Source organism: Petromyzon marinus, chromosome 66, assembly GCF_048934315.1.
Source record: "Petromyzon marinus isolate PM22_M1 ecotype Great Lakes invasive population chromosome 66, UKy_Petmar_22M1.pri1.0, whole genome shotgun sequence".
NCBI classification, from domain to species: domain Eukaryota; kingdom Metazoa; phylum Chordata; class Hyperoartia; order Petromyzontiformes; family Petromyzontidae; genus Petromyzon; species Petromyzon marinus.
This window is the reverse complement of record NC_133732.1, coordinates 7,840,563-7,851,659: the sequence shown is the minus strand read 5'-3', so window position 1 is coordinate 7,851,659 and position 11,097 is coordinate 7,840,563. Positions and strand designations below refer to the sequence as shown.

The window sequence follows — 11,097 nt, the reverse complement described above, 5'->3', positions numbered from 1 at the left end:
ACACGACACACACGTGACACAGGACACGACACACACGTGACACAGGACACTACACACACGTGACACAGGACACGACACACACGTGACACAGGACACGACACACATGTGATACAGGACACGACACACACGTGACACAGGACACGACACACACGTGACACAGGACACGACACACACGTGACACAGAACACGACACACACGTGACACAGGACACTACACACACGTGACACAGGACACTACACACACGTGACACAGGACACGACACACACGTGACACAGAACACGACACACACGTGACACAGGACACTACACACATGTGACACAGGACACGACACACACGTGACACAGGACACGACACACACGTCACACAGAACACCACACACGTGACACAGGACACGACACACACGTGACACAGGACACGACACACACGTGACACAGGACACCACACACGTGACACAGGACACGACACACACGTGACACAGGACACGACACACACGTGACACAGGACACTACACACACGTGACACAGAACACTACACACGTGACACAGGACACTACACACACGTGACACAGAACACTACACACACGTGACACAGGAAACGACACACACGTGACACAGAACATCACACACGTGACACAACACTACACACACGTGACACAACACTACACACACGTGACACAGGACACTACACACACGTGACACAGAACACTACACACGTGACACAGAACACCACACACGTGACACAGGACACTACACAAACGTGACACAGGACACTACACACACGTGACACAGAACACCACACACGTGACACAACACTACACACACGTGAAACAACACTACACACACGTGACACAGGACACTACACACACGTGACACAGGACACGGCACACACGTGACACAGGACACGACACACACGTGACACAGAACACCACACACGTGACACAGGACACTACACACACGTGATACAGGACACTACACACACGTGACACAACACTACACACACGTGACACAGGACACTACACACATGTGACACAGGACACGACACACACGTGACACAGGACACGACACACACGCGACACAGGACACGACACACACGTTACACAGGACACTACACACACGTGACACAGAACACCACACACGTGACACAACACTACACACACGTGACACAGGACACGACACACACGTGACACAGGACACTACACACACGTGACACAGGACACTACACACACGTGACACAGAACACCACACACGTGACACAACACTACACACACGTGACACAGGACACTACACACACGTGACACAGGACACGACACACACGTGACACAGGACACGACACACACGTGACACAGGACACGACACACACGTGACACAGGACACTACACACACGTGACACAGGACACTACACACACGTGACACAGGACACGACACACACGTGACACAGGACACGACACACACGTGACACAGGACACTACACACACGTGACACAGGACACTACACACACGTGACACAGGACACTACACACACGTGACACAGGACACGACACACACGTGACACACAACACTACACACACGTGACACAGGACACTACACACACGTGACACAGGACACGACACACACGTGACACAGGACACTACACACATGTGACACAGGACACGACACACACGTGACACAGGACACGACACACACGCGACACAGGACACGACACACACGTGACACAGAACACCACACACGTGACACAGAACACCACACACACGTGACACAGGACACTACACACACGTGACACAGGACACGACACACACATGACACAGAACACGACACACACGTGACACAGGACACGACACACACGTGACACAGGACACGACACACACGTGACACAGAACACCACACACGTGACACAGAACACCACACACGTGACACAGGACACGACACACACGTGACACAGGACACGACACACACGTGACACAGAACACCACACACGTGACACAACACTACACACACGTGACACAGGACACGACACACACGTGACACAGGACACGACACACACGTGACACAGGACACTACACACACGTGACACAGAACACCACACACGTGACACAACACTACACACACGTGACACAGAACACGACACACACGTGACACAGGACACGACACACACGTGACACAGGACACGACACACACGTGACACAGAACACCACACACGTGACACAACACTACACACACGTGACACAGAACACGACACACACGTGACACAGGACACTACACACACGTGACACAGGACACGACACACACGTGACACAGGACACGACACACACGTGACACAGAACACCACACACGTGACACAACACTACACACACGTGACACAGGACACGACACACACGTGACACAGGACACGACACACACGTGACACAGGACACGACACACACGTGACACAGGACACGACACACACGTGACACAGGACACGACACACACGTGACACAGAACACTACACACACGTGACACAGGACACGACACACACGTGACACAGGACACGACACACACGTGACACAGGACACGACACACACGTGACACAGGACACGACACACACGTGACACAGAACACGACACACACGTGACACAGGACACGACACACACGTGACACAGGACACTACACACACGTGACACAGGACACGACACACACGTGACACAGGACACGACACACACGTGACACAGGACAACGACACACACGTGACACAGGACACTACACACACGTGACACAACACTACACACACGTGACACAGGACACTACACACACGTGACACAGGACACTACACACACGTGACACAGGACACTACACACACGTGACACAGGACACGACACACACGTGACACAGGACTACACACACGTGACACAGAACACGACACACACGTGACACAGGACACGACACACACGTGACACAGGACACTACACACACGTGACACAGGACACTACACACACGTGACACAGGACACGACACACACGTGACACAGGACACGACACACACGTGACACAGGACACGACACACACGTGACACAGGACACGACACACACGTGACACAGAACACTACACACACGTGACACAGGACACGACACACACGTGACACAGGACTACACACACGTGACACAGAACACGACACACACGTGACACAGGACACGACACACACGTGACACAGGACACGACACACACGTGACAAAGGACACGACACACACGTGACACAGAACACGTGTGGTGACGGTAGGCACGTCGGTGACACGCTAACGTCACGGGACCTTCTAACACCGATTGAGGCTAGCCTCTAAACTGTAGGGGCGGGGAAACTTTTTGTTCTGCCAAGGGCCATTTGGTTATTTATAAAACATAATTCGCGGGCCACACAAAATGATCAACTTCAACATTAGCCCGTTCATATTCGGTCAAACATTTCATTAACTCGCCCCTAATGCGATGGGCTGGAACTGCTTCTCTTTGGCGAGGCGCGTGGTGATGATGTTAGCTGGTGTTGATGATGTTAGCTGGCTATTGATGATGTTAGCTGGTATTGATGATGTTAGCTGGTATTGATGTGAGATGGTGTTGATGATGTTAGCTGGTATTGATGATGTTAGCTGGTGTTGATGATGTTAGCTGGTGTTGATGATGTTAGCTGGCTATTGACGATGTTAGCTGGTATTGATGATGTTAGCTGGCTATTGACGATGTTAGCTGGTATTGATGATGTTAGCTGGTATTGATGAAGTTAGCTGGTATTGATGATGTTAGCTGGTATTGATGATGTTAGCTGGTATTGATGATGTTAGCTGGTATTGATGATGTTAGCTGGTATTGATGATGTTAGCTGGCTATTGATGATGTTAGCTGGTATTGATGATGTTAGCTGGTATTGATGTGAGATGGTGTTGATGATGTTAGCTGGTATTGATGATGTTAGCTGGTGTTGATGTTAGCTGGCTATTGACGATGTTAGCTGGTGTTGATGACGTTAGCTGGTATTGATGACGTTAGCTGGTATTGATGACGTTAGCTGGTATTGATGATGTTAGCTGGTGTTGATGTTAGCTGGTGTTGATGATGTTAGCTGGTATTGATGATGTTAGCTGGTGTTGATGATGTTAGCTGGCTATTGACGATGTTAGCTGGTATTGATGATGTTAGCTGGCTATTGACGATGTTAGCTGGTATTGATGATGTTAGCTGGTAGTGATGAAGTTAGCTGGTATTGATGATGTTAGCTGGTATTGATGATGTTAGCTGGTATTGATGATGTTAGCTGGTATTGATGATGTTAGCTGGTATTGATGATGTTAGCTGGCTATTGACGATGTTAGCTGGTGTTGATGATGTTAGCTGGTATTGATGATGTTAGCTGGTATTGATGATGTTAGCTGGTATTGATATTGTTAGCTGGCATTGATGATGTTAGCTGGTATTGATGACGTTAGCTGGTATTGATGATGTTAGCTGGCTATTGATGACGTTAGCTGGTATTGATGATGTTAGCTGGTATTGATGATGTTAGCTGGTATTGATGATGTTAGCTGGTATTGATGTTAGCTGGCTATTGACGATGTTAGCTGGTATTGATGTTAGCTGGTATTGATGATGTTAGCTGGTGTTGATGATGTTAGCTGGTATTGATGACGTTAGCTGGCTATTGACGATGTTAGCTGGTGTTGATGATGTTAGCTGGTATTGATGATGTTAGCTGGTATTGATGATGTTAGCTGGTATTGATATTGTTAGCTGGCATTGATGATGTTAGCTGCTATTGATGATGTTAGCTGGTATTGATGACGTTAGCTGGTATTGATGATGTTAGCTGGCTATTGATGACGTTAGCTGGTATTGATGATGTTAGCTGGTATTGATGATGTTAGCTGGTATTGATGATGTTAGCTGGTATTGATGTTAGCTGGCTATTGACGATGTTAGCTGGTGTTGATGATGTTAGCTGGTATTGATGACGTTAGCTGGCTATTGATGACGTTAGCTGGTATTGATGACGTTAGCTGGTATTGATGACGTTAGCTGGTATTGATGACGTTAGCTGGTATTGATGACGTTAGCTGGTATTGATGATGTTAGCTGGTATTGATGATGTTAGCTGGTATTGATATTGTTAGCTGGTATTGATATTGTTAGCTGGTATTGATGATGTTAGCTGGCTATTGACGATGTTAGCTGGTATTGATGATGTTAGCTGGTGTTGATGATGTTAGCTGGTATTGATGAAGTTAGCTGGTATTGATGTGAGATGGTGTTGATGATGTTAGCTGGTATTGATGATGTTAGCTGGTGTTGATGTTAGCTGGCTATTGACGATGTTAGCTGGTGTTGATGACGTTAGCTGGTATTGATGACGTTAGCTGGTATTGATGACGTTAGCTGGTATTGATGATGTTAGCTGGTGTTGATGTTAGCTGGTGTTGATGATGTTAGCTGGTATTGATGATGTTAGCTGGTGTTGATGATGTTAGCTGGCTATTGACGATGTTAGCTGGTATTGATGATGTTAGCTGGCTATTGACGATGTTAGCTGGTATTGATGATGTTAGCTGGTATTGATGAAGTTAGCTGGTATTGATGATGTTAGCTGGTATTGATGATGTTAGCTGGTATTGATGATGTTAGCTGGTATTGATGATGTTAGCTGGTATTGATGATGTTAGCTGGCTATTGACGATGTTAGCTGGTGTTGATGATGTTAGCTGGTATTGATGATGTTAGCTGGTATTGATGATGTTAGCTGGTATTGATATTGTTAGCTGGCATTGATGATGTTAGCTGCTATTGATGATGTTAGCTGGTATTGATGACGTTAGCTGGTATTGATGATGTTAGCTGGCTATTGATGACGTTAGCTGGTATTGATGATGTTAGCTGGTATTGATGATGTTAGCTGGTATTGATGATGTTAGCTGGTATTGATGTTAGCTGGCTATTGACGATGTTAGCTGGTATTGATGTTAGCTGGTATTGATGATGTTAGCTGGTGTTGATGATGTTAGCTGGTATTGATGACGTTAGCTGGCTATTGACGATGTTAGCTGGTGTTGATGATGTTAGCTGGTATTGATGATGTTAGCTGGTATTGATGATGTTAGCTGGTATTGATATTGTTAGCTGGCATTGATGATGTTAGCTGCTATTGATGATGTTAGCTGGTATTGATGACGTTAGCTGGTATTGATGATGTTAGCTGGCTATTGATGACGTTAGCTGGTATTGATGATGTTAGCTGGTATTGATGATGTTAGCTGGTATTGATGATGTTAGCTGGTATTGATGTTAGCTGGCTATTGACGATGTTAGCTGGTGTTGATGATGTTAGCTGGTATTGATGACGTTAGCTGGCTATTGATGACGTTAGCTGGTATTGATGACGTTAGCTGGTATTGATGACGTTAGCTGGTATTGATGACGTTAGCTGGTATTGATGACGTTAGCTGGTATTGATGATGTTAGCTGGTATTGATGATGTTAGCTGGTATTGATATTGTTAGCTGGTATTGATATTGTTAGCTGGTATTGATGATGTTAGCTGGTATTGATGATGTTAGCTGGCTATTGACGATGTTAGCTGGTATTGATGATGTTAGCTGGTGTTGATGATGTTAGCTGGTATTGATGAAGTTAGCTGGTATTGATGTGAGATGGTGTTGATGATGTTAGCTGGTATTGACGATGTTAGCTGGTATTGATTATGTTAGCTGGTATTGATGTTAGCTGGTGTTGATGATGTTAGCTGGTATTGATGATGTTAGCTGGTATTGATGATGTGAGATGGTATTGATGATGTTAGCTGGTATTGATGATGTGAGATGGTATTGATGATGTTAGCTGGTATTGATGATGTTAGCTGGCTATTGATGACGTTAGCTGGTATTGATGATGTTAGCTGGCTATTGACGATGTTGCTGCTACTCGCAACTGCTTTTCCAGGTTTTGCTCTCCTAGATTTATTGAATTTCGAGTCCCGCCTCCCTTTGCCTTGGCAGGGCCAGAGACTCCAAATGATTCCGCGGTGCCTCATACGGCCCACGGGCCTCGGACGTTCCCCACCCATGATTATAAAGAAATCTGTCTCTGGTGTGGACCAATCAGTTTCAAAGACAACGCATCATCATCGTACTATCAGAGTACGTTTTATATTGTTGGTTCTTTCGGTAAAGTCACCACGTTGAAGGGAAACAATAAAATAATTAAAAAATATATATAAAACAACTGTGAGAATTTAATTGTTTTATATATTTTTTTATTATTTTATTGTTTCCTTTCTACGTGGTGATTTTACCGAAAGAATCAAGAATATGAATCACTGCAGTCACGAAAGCTTTAAATCAAAATTTAGAGTGTGCTTTGTTTTGGTTTGCATTCTGACCACAAGCATTGTGGGTAATGCAGACATGATTAATCGTTAAAAGGTTTCAGTTTGGTGTTTTAACATCTTGACACAACTGTTTTGTTGGCAGAAAAAAGGAGAAAACCTATTCCCATGAGATGTTGACTGCCTAGCCTGTATGCAGGGGGCGGGGGGCGTGAGCTCACAATATATGGGTCTCTGTGGGTCTCTGTGGGTCTCTGTGGGTCTCTGTGCGTCTCTATGGGTCTCTGTAGGTCTCTGTGGGTCTCTGTGGGTCTCTGTGGGTCTCTGTGGGTCAAGGTTGGGCTCTGTGGGTCTCTGTGAGTCTCTGTGGGTCTCTGTGGGTCTCTGTGGGTCTATGTTGGTCTCTGTGGGTCTCTGTGGGTCTCTGTGGGTCTCTGTGGGTCTCTGTGGGTCTTTATGAGTCTATGTTGGTCTCTGTGGGTCTCTGTGGGTCAAGGTTGGGCTCTGTGGGTCTCTGTGAGTCTCTGTGGGTCTCTGTGGGTCTCTGTGGGTCTATGTTGGTCTCTGTGGGTCTCTGTGGGTCTCTGTGGGTCTCTGTGGGTCTCTGTGGGTCTTTATGAGTCTATGTTGGTCTCTGTGGGTCTCTGTGGGTCTCTGTGGGTCTCTGTGGGTCAAGGTTGGGCTCTATGGGTCTCTGTGCGTCTCTGTGGGTCTCTGTGGGTCTCTATGGGTCTCTGTGGGTCTATGTTGGTCTATGTGGGTCTCTGTGGGTCTCTATGGGTCTGTGTGGGTCTCTGTGGGTCTCTGTGGGTCTATGTGCACTGTGGGTCTCTATGGGTCTCTGTGGGTCTCTGTAGGTTTCTGTGAGTCTCTGTGGACTGTGGGTGTCTGTGGGTCTATGTGGGTCTCTGTGGGTCTCTGTTGGTCTCTATAGGTCTCTGTGGGTCTCTATGGGTCTCTATGGGTCTATGTGGGTTTCTGTGGGCCTCTGTGGGTCTCTATGGGCCTCTATGGGTCTTTGTGGGTGTCTATTGGTCTCTATGATTCTGTAGGAAGCATACAGAAGAATCGGTTTGACCCTTTCTTAGTTATTTTTTATACTTTGACACTGAAACTAAAAGGTCCCCGTTTATGTGACGATCCCATTGTGTTTTTGCTGCTTCCGTTCGTGGCAGCCGACCTCGCTTCTCGAAGAGAATCTGCTGACTCAGCTGGAAAAAACTAATCAAATTTAACATCACATTCTTGGTTCTTTCGGTAAAGTCCCGTAGAAGGGAAACAACAAAATAATAAAATGAAAACCGCCACTTTTTTCAAATTTTCTTGCTGTGGTTTTCACACCTGATGATGATTGCTTCTTGCGTTGCAGTCGAAACGTCGTGAGAATTTTTTATTGTTTTATATTTTTATTGTTTCCCTTCTACGTGGTGACTTTACCGAAATATCTTCTTTGGTTCTTTCGGTAAAGTCACCACGTAGAATGAGAATAAAATAATACAATAAAACAATAAAATTATCGCGGAAAATAATAAAATAAGACAATACAATTCTCACGACGTTTCGGCCACAACACAAGTAGCCTTCTTCAGGTGAAGGAACAAAAACTGTCGGAACAGCGGCGCTTCAGTGAACACTGTTAACATTCGTAGCGTCTTGATTTAAAGCTTTCGTGACTGCAGTAATTCATATTCTTAGTTCTTTCGGTAAAGTCACGTTGAAGGGAAACAACAACGTGACTTTACCGAAAGAACTAAGAATATTCGTAGCGTCTTTTAAGCTGGTTGAGAGAAGTGAGTCAATCGACATTTACCGAAAGAACCAAGAATATGAATCCCTGCAGTCACGAAAGCTTGAAATCAAAATTTAAACTCATTCTTTGGAAGAACGTCATCAACCAGGTGGGGTGGTTGGAGGCGGGGGGTGTTGACTGTTGTGTTTGCTGTAACTGTGTCGCATTATGTTTGTCTAAGTTCACGAAGTTCGTGTTCTTATTCTCTCATTCATTCCTGCCTGATAACGGTTGCTTGATTTGCAAACCGAAATGTCGTACTCGATTTTGATTTTGATTTTCCACGTCGACTTTACGGAAATAAGCAAAGGGTCATTCCTGCAGTCACGAAAGCTTCGAATGAAGTTTGAAATAAAAATATACAGTTTAGATTTAGTTCGTCATTTGCTTAACTCGCCATTAAATCAGCACCCGCATCGCGTCTGTTGGTGCTGGTTGCGTTCTGCAGGACGTCTGTGAGTGAAAGGAGCTTTACAGCTTATCGGATTCCTCTTGCGGTAATAATATAAATACGTTGATTCTGATGGCTGTGCGCATCAAACATTGCCTCGTCACGGGTCAACGTCACAATCACACCATCAACGTCATCATCATCATCATCATCACATACATCATCATCGTCATCCGTAATATCGTCATCAGCACCACCACCACCACCATTTCATACAATGCATAGTCACCATCATCACCACCACCACCACATACACTATCATCACAAACATCATCATCATCATCATCACAAACATAATCACCATTACCACATCATCATCATCACAAATATCATCACCACCGACATCATCACCACCACATACACCATCATGCCCACATACATCATCATCACCATCATCATCTATATCTTCTTTGGTTCTTTCGGTAAAGTCACGTAGAATGAGAATAAAATAATAAAATAACACAATAAAATTCTCACGACGTTTCGGCCACAACGCAAGCGGCCGTCTTCGTTGTGGCCGAAACGTCGTGAGAATTTTATTGTGTTATTTCATTATTCTATTCTCATTCTGTGTGACTTTACCGAAAGAACCAAAGAAGATGAATCCTTGCAGTCACGAAAGCTTTAAATCGAAAAATCATCTACATCATCATCACATACATCATCGCCACCACATACACCATCATCACAAACATCATCACAAACATAATCACCATTACCACATCATCATCACAAATATCATCATCACCACAGACATCATCACCACCATATACACCATCATCCCAACATCATCATCACCATCATCATCTACATCATGATCACCACCACATACACCATCATCCCCACATACATCATCATCACCATCATCATCTACATCATCACATCATCATCACCACCACATACACCATCATCACCACAGACTTCATTACATACATCATCATTCGTAAAATCGTCATCAGCAGCACCACCACCACCATAGTCACCATCACCAGCATCATGACATCATCATCACATTCATCATCATCTACATCATCATCACATACATCATCACTATCCCCAGCATCATCACATTATCATCACATTCATCATTACATACATCATCATCCGTAACATCCTCATCAGCACCACCACCATTTTATACCATGCATCGTCACCATCATCATCACATACGCTGCACCATCATCATCCGTAACGTCGTCACCACCACCATCATCATCATCAGCAGCCCCACCAGTTAAAACATCATCACGATCACCAATTCTAACGACGGGCCGATAGAACCCGTACCAACCCTACCCCCCCCCCCCCGTGTGAAAGGCCACTCGGCACGCACGCACTCATGCCAAGGGTCGTCCCGCACTCGCCACTGGAACGTGGAATGTCCCACCACACCTGGGTTAACTTAGAGCAGCGTGGCACGCGAAATGTTCGCCCGGCGATGTTCGCAGGGCGCCTCCGGAACGCGGCTCGCAGAAAAGTTTGGCGGAAAACTCCGCACGGTGGGAGCAGCGCAAGCCCCTTCTC

At 45.7% G+C, this 11,097-nt stretch overlaps 1 protein-coding gene across 5 annotated transcripts in view; it reads right to left on the bottom strand.

The window, feature by feature from the left end:
- LOC116956540 (gap junction beta-2 protein-like) overlaps positions 1–11,097 on the bottom strand; it is a 37,252-nt gene that overhangs the window by 25,423 nt on the left and 732 nt on the right. Inside the window, exon 1 of one of the 5 annotated variants that reach the window (XM_076054483.1) lies at positions 10,966–11,091. The exons of the other annotated variants lie outside the window; for them this stretch is intronic. The gene's annotated coding sequence lies outside the window, so the exon portion shown is untranslated. Of the gene's footprint in view, positions 1–10,965; positions 11,092–11,097 lie in introns of those variants that run through there. 5 annotated transcript variants of the gene reach the window in all.